Source organism: Haplochromis burtoni, unplaced genomic scaffold, assembly GCF_018398535.1.
Source record: "Haplochromis burtoni strain Fernald_Lab_line unplaced genomic scaffold, NCSU_Asbu1 Contig_150, whole genome shotgun sequence".
Lineage (NCBI taxonomy): Eukaryota > Metazoa > Chordata > Actinopteri > Cichliformes > Cichlidae > Haplochromis > Haplochromis burtoni.
In genome coordinates this window covers 673,886-683,729 of record NW_024582511.1, presented here as the reverse complement: position 1 = coordinate 683,729, position 9,844 = coordinate 673,886, and positions in this window count along the sequence as shown.

Here is a 9,844-nt window from a genome sequence, read left to right as displayed (position 1 = left end):
TAGATTGGACAAATAAAGCCAATGTCAAAATACCTTAATCCTTAATTCTTCAGTCTATAGCTATCTGCAGAGCTATGGCTGCTAAAGTACTTCTGGTCTTATGGAGTCTATGACAAAAGTCTTGCTTTGGACCTCTGCAAGCACTTTGCATTCATTGTCTCAGTTCATTGTCTTATTTACCAATTTTGGGTCACAGTGGATAAAAAATAAAATCTATTTTGTAAAACTTTGTCATGACAAAAAGGCATATTTTCTGCTTACTCATTGGTTAGTCAATGAGCAAATGGTTGCACAGTCAGATCATACCCCTCCCATAAAATCTGTTTTTTGCAATCAAGATGAAAACGATAGAAATGATAATCTCTTGAAAACAGGAGCAACTTGCATCTTTTATATAGTCTATGAGTCCTGTCCATTATTTTGCACAAATTTGTTTCTTGGAGAGCAGCAACAAAACCCCAGCGCAGAACAGCACGATGCAAAAATCATTGACAAATGACAAAACAGTGACTCAGTCAGACATAGCATGAGAGGGTGGAGGTGGGTTGCAATGTGGCTTGCAGATGCAACAGCAGCTGTGTGATGTTAGCTGATCTATAGGGATTACTGTGAAATTGATGCTAATCTTCAGTAATACACAGCACTACAGCAAACCTTGCAATCGCAAAGACTTCTTCATCATCCATCCACTTTCTTCCACTTACCACAGGGCGCATCCTGGACAGGTTGTCGGTTTGTCACAGGCCTAACACAGAGAGACAGACGACCACTCACTCCTACGTTCACACCTACGCCCAATTTAGAGTCAACCCAGGCATGTTTTTGGACTGTGGGAGGAAGCCAGAGTGCCCGAGCATGCAAGCTTCGCCCAGGAGATTCCTTCTTGCTGTGAGCGAAGAGTCCCACCCGCCATATCACCCCGTTGCCATCATCATCATCAAAACTAAAACCTGCTGAGCTTCTATAGCATTCACTGGAGAATACCAGCTGCATTAATGATCAATGATGAGAAAGCTGCTTCAGTGGTTATCTACGATCTTTTCACACCATTTCGGGGATGACTTGTGGCCTGTTGTGTGTTATATTTCAATCCGGAAGGGAGATTAGACTGAAAAAAACTGCAAGGTCACAAGATTAGTAGGTTAACCTGTCAACAAAAAAAACCCAACTTTTTTTGAGACCCGGCATGAAGCAAATACATAATTCAGAGAGTTCCAAGGCATCTCTAAACTTCTAACTGTCAGTGTTAAACATGACAGATTCTTTATATATTCTACTTTCTGAGGGCATGCATGCGTATTAATAAAATATCATGGGGTGGTTTCCTATGAGGCTTTGGGTTAAAAAGTTAACAACCTGAAATTATTTTTATTCATCTTTAAAGACACACGCTGCAGATTATCTCAGAGGATTCAGATTCAGAAATTCTTTCCTCCTGGTCACTTTGTGCTCCACAGAAGAAAAACAAGTCCTTAATATAACACTGTGATAATCACAGGCTCCCCAGCAGCTGAGTGACAGACAGCAACAGAGGTTGCAGGTACGAGTCCACCTGGACATTTTCTATGTCGATCACCTGTCAATCAAAGGGATGCCATGTTCCACTGGACTGTCTGCTGCAACCGTCGGATGGTGCCGAGGGCAGCGCTGCTCATAGCTGCTGCTGTTGATGCCGGGTGAGTCTTGGAAACACTTTGTGGGAGTAACACTCTATTAATTTAAAAAGTTGAAATATATTTAACCTCTGCTGCTCTGTGCCCCGAGTGCGAAGCCATCTGGAGCTGCGATTGATTTAGAAATGATATTAAAGAGAAGTCTGAGACTTTCCCCGTAGGCACGTGACCCAAAGCAGCGCTGCAGACGGAGAGTCACGGCTGTCATCGTATCAAAGGGAATCTTTATCTCACCCAGCTCCAGAAAACTCCATCACAGCCGCCTTTTTCTCCCACTACAATAAATGTTCAAGAGTCTGAGTTTCTAACTGATCAGACGACACGCCTGATTTGAGTCTGTTTAGTTGCATCACTTCAAGCAGCGCTTCAGTATCAGAATAAACACAGTCTGAAAAGAGAGCTGCTGCGTCTGATCTGGTCTGAGTACAAGTCAGTTGTGGTCGCAGTGCAAACAACGTTCAAACACAAATGATGTGTGTGTGTGTGCTCAGCTGGTTGGAGCTGATGTCATCTTATTGACATCTTTCTTCATGATAGTCTTAGTGTCATAAGTAAAATGCATACCTATTTTGCAACTGATGCTCAGATGATAAGAAGTTCTCAGGAATGCTCTCTCTGGGAGCATGTACCTAAAAGTGATCCCACATGCTATACATTATGTTTTGTCAAGTATGGTACAGTCACAGTGGAGTAAACAGGGGTCAGAGTCCGCAGCAGGACCAACATTATTGAATCTGTGTGTAATGAATTTGCGATCGCGTTGCTTTTGATATGGTTGCTTCAGAGATGTGGAAACATGTGCTGTCTCCAAAGCAACTTAGTGTTTCAGGGAGTGATAAAACAGCAATAAGATGTCAGTCTGCTATTAGTTTGTGACTCAACGGATCAAGTGGGCAATTATATACAGTCTGTTTGTGGGAATATATCGCGATTAACTTAATTTGTTGTTGTCTGTCTACATAGGTATTTATATTAACTGGTTATATTCACAGAATCTGAATAGAAAAGAGAAACAAAAATTCCTCGGCAGGTGGAGGTTTAACTGAAAAATGACCATTTGGCAACCAGATGAGTAAATGTCCACTGTAAAGAGATACATCACACTGTTGCTGTCATTGGCACAGACTGGCTCAGATTGCAGTCTAACTCAGTTTCTATAACCAACAGCAGGTTTTTGCAAACCTTTGCCAGCCTGTCTGAGAGACTCTGAGTTGGAGCACCAATGCCTCTAACTTAAAAGCATGTGCAGTCACTTTGTAATGGACTGTGGTCAGCTAGAGATCGTCAGAAATACGCTCAATTGGTCACCAAAAGTGAAAATAAAAAATCACTGCATTCACCGAAACCCAAGGTCATGGTCGCAGGAAGTCTGCTGTCCTATTTTTACTCTGATGTAAGTGAGCCATTAGCTGGGATCATGCCTGTGAAGGACTAGGTATTGTTTTTTGGCCTTTTCTTAGTGTACTGAATTCTCTTTACAAATACAAAAGTCGGTTATTTCGACTGACTGATATGCCGGCACAGCTGTCTCGATGGACATCTCAACTGTTTTGTGCAGTTGGTGCACATTTATTGAAATTATCTGACAAAAAAAATAAAGTCTGTGGTGAGGTACAGATGACAGAGCAGCGGTTTCGGTGAGCAAAGTTGTCGCATTTTATCAGTCTTTTACTTTGCACTAAAGAGCACGCCTGTCTGTGCCTCTGCACCCAAAAGCTTGCTAATGAAGCTTTATAACCAAGCTGCTAAATTTAGACGATCCCACCATCCAAATATGTCGATGTTGTTGAATGTTGGGAGAAAGCTTCTGAATCGCTGCACCTTCTGCTTTTAAACATAGACCATCACGGGAGGCTGTCGTGCAGAACATAGTTATTACAAAGACAATATTAACCCATCTGTAGATCAGACTGTTACAGAAAACAGGGGCTTTGAATTGGAGTAAAATAACATTCATTGGGATTTTTTTTTTGCAGGTTGTTCTTTGAGTATAAGTGGCATACAAATTAGTTTATTAAGTTGACTTTTGTGTGACCTTGACTGTTGCCGAGCTTCTCTAAGCGATCCCGCAGTCATTTATGTTGTTAATTATGTTTCCAACCCACAAATATTTTTCTTTTTCAGGTAATTTATCCATAATCCTCTGTTTGCATCCCAATGGGTCAAGGAGCTTTGAGGCGCTGTTATGTGTGATTGTATCTCCATCAGGGTCACCTTGCACTTGCATAAAAACAGGGTTTAATTGTTCTCTTCCACCAGTCTCCCATCATCTTTCTTTTTGTTTTCTTCCAAGGGATGTTGAGTGGAAGGCTGATGAGAATAATCTACATGCCGGAGAGAGAAAGAGAGAGAGAGAGAGAGAGAGAGACAAGAAAAGAAGGAAAGACGGCGCTGCAAAACTTTGAGATGGGAGGTGATGATGCAAGTCAGAGGCAAGATGCCTAATACCCCCGGCTAACGATCCAGCAACTGGAATGCAAACCCTCGGTGAGTTCAGGTGGGGAGGTTCAGTTGGGGGAAGGGAGGAGAATTCTTCCCTTTCTTTTTTAGCAGGGACGTCAGGGTGTCACTCTGCTCCGAGGCCTTTGGTGCCATTGTCACTTCCTCTTCCTGCAGAAGTAGCTCAGTGGCAGCAAGCGATGATCAAGGAGGGAGATTTAACATTCAGACAATGACTCTACTCTGAAAAGAGGAGTTTCATCAAAATAAGGAAAAAAATACAGCGACAATAGCTTCTAATTTTTACACACTTTGTTACCTAGCTACGGTATGAAAAATGATTTGATACCAAACTGCTACAAAAATGCAGTCATTGAAGGTTAACAGGATGTAAAAGGAATTAATTAAAGAACCACAAATGAACACTGTTATGTAGGTTTAAGGAGCAGGTCGTGCAGGACCGAACCTTTACCCTAATAAACTACTCTATTTGACAGTCTCATCAGAGTCACTTAAACACATGCACCAAAGAAAGGAGTCAACAACAGTTATGATACCAGGAGATGGCTTCAAAGCAGTGACGAAGATGCTGGATCCCGATGCTAAACAAAGTGTGGTCTGACCTTCACCTACACTTCAAGCACAGGAGAAATAAGGTCAGCTCAACACACACAGCTGTTCTCAAACAAGCGGAAAAACTGAAACAGAGATTCTTTGCAGATCTGACCTCATAATTTGAAACTTTGAGTATCCATCAACTCATGCACTTTCCCCAAAAGACCCTCTCTACAGTCACCCAGCATCTGAACAATTACACAATCGCCTTTATTTGCTTATAGATCCATTTTCATTGATGATGCTAACATTCTCGCTGACGTCTCTCAGTGAATCCTGTGTTTTATGTTTACATTCAGAACCTATGACACGGTTTGTACAGTATTGTAATATATTGGTTTAACTCAGTGACCTGCATCCAGATTAATCACACAGTGTAAAGTGTCTGCGGTCACTGCTTAATGGTTTAGAAAATATCCAAAAACATAATCCTCCTCATACTCAGCTTCATCGGGCATGGCTTCTTTTTTTTTTTCTGCCATTTTCTGTTTCTGTCATCAGAACCCTCCAGTATCAAAGGCAGTGCCGCTGCACTGTGAACCTCCCACAGAGCGCTGCGCCATCGTGTTACTCTGACAGGAAGGCAACGTAAACAGACGTCTTCATCATTCGCTGTGCATAAATTCAGATGAGCCTTCACCAGAAGTCTCAGAGGCTAGGCTTTTTATTAGTTTACAGTCCGGATTGGATCAGGTGATAATCATGAATGATTAAATGTGTGTTGTGTAAATTCAGCTTTTTAGATGAAAAACATCAGAGCAAAAAGGAGACACCAAAAATAATAATAATAAAAAGAATCTGCCAACATTCAACAAAGTTCTAAAAAACAGATTTTCTCTCCATTGTACAGCTCAATTTCCTCCATCCTCATCTTTAATTATAGCCCCGATCTGCAGTACCTGGTCTGGGCTGCTGCTTCTCCTCAGCACACAATGAACACATAAAAACACAGGCGAGCTTCCCTTTTTATCTCCTGACACTTCAAAGGCAATCCATGCAAAATTTAGCATGCCTATTTTACCACCAGCACGGCAGCTCATAGAGTGTCCTCTCTGCATCAGAGTGAAGACATCTCAGCGGGGAGAGGTGGGCGGTGGGTGGAGGTGAGGTGGGGTGACAGGTGATTCTGCCACACACACACACACACACAAACACGCGCACACACACACACACACAGACAAACACACAAAACCAGCTCAGAAACTTCTTTTGCAGCTCTCCAGCCTCCTGAACCTTTGAGGGAGACCAAATATTGCAGAAACATTCACATTTCTGTGAAAATACAACCAACAGAAAAGGTATATTTTAGAATATCATCTTTATAAAACTGTGACTGTGGCTTGTAGAGGTCTTTGTATTTTTTTCTTACATGCAGAGCTACTAAGTCTAAACCTGTGAAAACACATCTTTTATATTTATTACAATACAAAAATTCTCTTGAAGTTGCAGAGGTACAAAGCTAACATATACTGGACAGAACTGAGCTTAGTTTCACTAAATCCAACACTTAGTGTCATACTAATTCAATGCATCATTCAGTTCATTCAGTTTTATTTACATAGGACCAAATCGAACAAATTCCCCAGTACCTACAAGGACATCTAGGATAACAGAGTATTTATCGTTATAAAGTGGACTGCTGAATTATAAATGAAATGTAATGATTTCCACATTATTTAAAGAAAAAGTGTCAGAAAAAAAAGGTTTTTCTCATGTGCCAGTATCCTCGATAGCCAGTAAGTGCTCCACAGGGCCTCCGTCTTTCACTCAAATTCAATGTAGCTCAAAAACATTTCAGTGCAGACAAATCTCTAAACTTTCAAGGTTTTGCTAATCTTTCATGCAGAAAAAAAGTTTCCTGCAGAGCTGAAAGAGTTGAGACTCACTTCAGTTAGAATAGTGATCAAATCTTACTGAAGTCAGTCTTAATGTAGACAGGTCAGGAGTCAGACTCTGTCTGCCTGAAGTGTTTTTGTTCAATGGGCTTTTTGTCTCAGTCTTTCTGTATGAGGCAGCAGGAGGTCAGGGGACGGCGTTCCGAGGGCTCCGGAGAGAAGAACACGGAGTCTAATCTCACATCACATCCTACTGAGGGACAGCACAGCTAATGGAGTTTCAGTGAAGTTGCAGAGGAGGGGGTGGTGTGCAGAGGGCAGAGGATCCTTCTGAGGAAAAAGTTATCAGAGAGACTAAGCTGAGACAAACAGATGCTCATTTGTGTTCATTTAAGACCTTTTTTAACTATAATTTTTCGACAAACCATCATCTACTTTCTAAAATTCAGTGTCTGCGCATAAATTACATTTAACTAGAATCAAGAAAAAAAGTTCATTAAATTATGAGGTACTTTTGTATAGCATGAACTTTTTAAAAGCATACTTGTCTTAAAAAAGAAATTGTGAGTATTCAGTCAATAACAGCCCAAGTCCAAGAAACAACCATCAAAGGAAGGAAAATTCATAAGTTATTAACATGAACATGAGGAATGAAATTCAATATTAACATGAGTACGTCTGTGTTTACCTGGGGTTGCACAGGGGGCTTTATAATTGCAGTGTGTGGAGTTTGTGTGCAATCATTTCTATAACTTTGCAAAACAGACACGTTGTCATCGGTCAGCTGTGTGGGCAAGAAATGAGCCAAATGCTGCCCATCTGTTTTTACTCTTTGTGGCACTTAATGTCGCGCTCAGTGTTTCCATTTTCTTGATAAATGGTCTGAAAATGAGCAGCCATATCCCCATTTTCAAACCTTCCCACATCTCCATCCTCTCAGCGGTGGCCAGCTTTTCACTCCGGCATGCACTGTGGTCATTTGCACCCATGTAAACACGTCTCACAAACTACTTCTGACAGGCCATTAACCAGCCTTAAGCATGCCTCAGGTCGTGTTTATGCACACATAGCAATAGCAGTATTTATTCATATATGGCTCTTTTCACAAACAAGACTCACAAAGTCCTTTAAAGACAATACACAGCAAACAAAATAAAAAACAAATAATTACAAATGAAGAATACACAGCTCACAAATAAAACTTAAAAGCACAAAGATAAAAATGCACAGAAGCAGATCTAATGCAAGCCCAACTCATGTCTTCTGCTGGCTCTTCTACAAATCCGCATAATCAGGAATTACTGTGCTTGTGCTCGATCACCCGGGTCCAGGAGACACATCCGCAGCATTCAGAAGAGTTCATTTCCCGCCTCAAATATTTATGAAAACATAATTAATAGAATTTACTATATCAGAGGTTCTTGTAGTTAGTCTGACTGTGGTTACATGAGTTTTCTCCCACCATCAGGAAAAGAAATTAATAAATAAAAAAAACCCTCTCACAAGAGACCCTACAGATGTGCAATAAATATGTGAATAATAAAATACTGATTTATTTATTTGAATGATGAATTTTTAAAATCATTGGCATAATAAAGTACAGTGTGCATAATAAAGTACAGTGATTTATGTAGTTTTAATTTAACTTTTTAAAATTTGATTAAAAAAATTCACTGGCTGGTATGCAGAGGATTTGGATACGGTTTTTCCCAACTGTTGAGCTGTTTTTGGCCCACCGGAGTCAAATTTATAGTTATGAAATCCATGTTTATGTGACGTGTCAGTGGAGGACCCTTAGGCTACATCCACACGTACGTATTTTTGAAAACACAGATTTTTCTGTGTGTTTGGACATTTTGTCCACACGTAAATGCCATCTTGGATCACTGAAAACTGAGATTTTTTTAAAACTCCTGCCAGGCTGGAGATTTGCCCATAGCTGGGTTTACGCGTCGACAAGGAAAACAGAGATTTAATCACACAACGTATAGATGTGCATTTACATGAAATGAATTTCTACAATGATAGAGACAAAATACTGTTGCTGTTAATGTTATATTATCTGCAGTTTTTACATGCTTACATAGACACATGCAGTTACTGTCCCTCCATTTAGAAAGACCGCTTCTACGTGCCATCTTTGTTTACTCTTTCCCACCCAGGCTTCTAGACTTCTGATTGGCCAACATTTCTACATTAGGATTATATTGCCCCCTGTTGGTTTGGTATGTTTTGACAGCGTTTGACTTCGTTTTTTGCATTTACACGTGGACAGGATTTTTTTTAAAAACTAAAACAGAAAATCTCAGTTTACAAAAATACCCGTGTACGTGTGGACATAGCCTTATATTCCCCACTAATCTAGATTAATCTAGATTCTCATACTTTTTAAAATCGAACTGACAATTTTGGTGAAACAGTTAACAGTTTTATTTAAACTTTATTTTGCCCAGCGTGAGAAAGCACATCAAAATTAGTCTGTAGGTAAAAGTCAGAATGTGAAACTGAATTTTGAATTTGTCGCAGGGATCCAGTGAACAGATGTAAGTAATGTTGTAATGTGAGATGGTCTACTTGATCCAGTGAGCAGTCTTGCAAAAGCACTCTGAACTGCTGTAAGCGTTCGATGCCTGACTTCCCGAGAGCAGAGAAAAGCGAATTACAGTAGGACATGAGAAGCATCACTCGCTTTTGAAACAATAGAGTTTACAAAGTAACATTCCTGAGGACAGAGGACAAAAAGGACAAAATAAAAGGTAATAATAATTAGCAGATGGAATGTATTATCAGCTGAAACTTGTGCCTCAAATGCTGCATCTGTAAAAGTAACAGAGCCGTAAGAAACAGCTGATGGCCACAGCTTTGATCTCCTTAGTACAGAAAACCCAGGGTTAACCCCAAAGTCACCTGGATAAGACTATATTAGAAGTCTACATGATGGTGTAATAGTTCAGAGAGGAGGGCCCAAACACAAAACCCTGGTATGTAGTGCAATCTTTCATCTTTAAGCTGAGCTCATACACAGAAAAGTCATAAAGAGTTACAAGTTATCACACAAAAACATAAAACTAAGAGCACAACGGAGCAGTTCATCAGTGACTGACAAAGACAAACTGGGATGTATTTATATACAGTTAGAAGGTTGATTGGTTAATTTGATGCAGTTGACACTGATGAGTGCAGGGAAAGGAGAGAAACAGGAAGTGAAGCTGACAGGAGCACAAAAAGAGCAGAAATTACAAAATAAAACAGGAAAGGACTTGAAACAGAAGGCATGACACG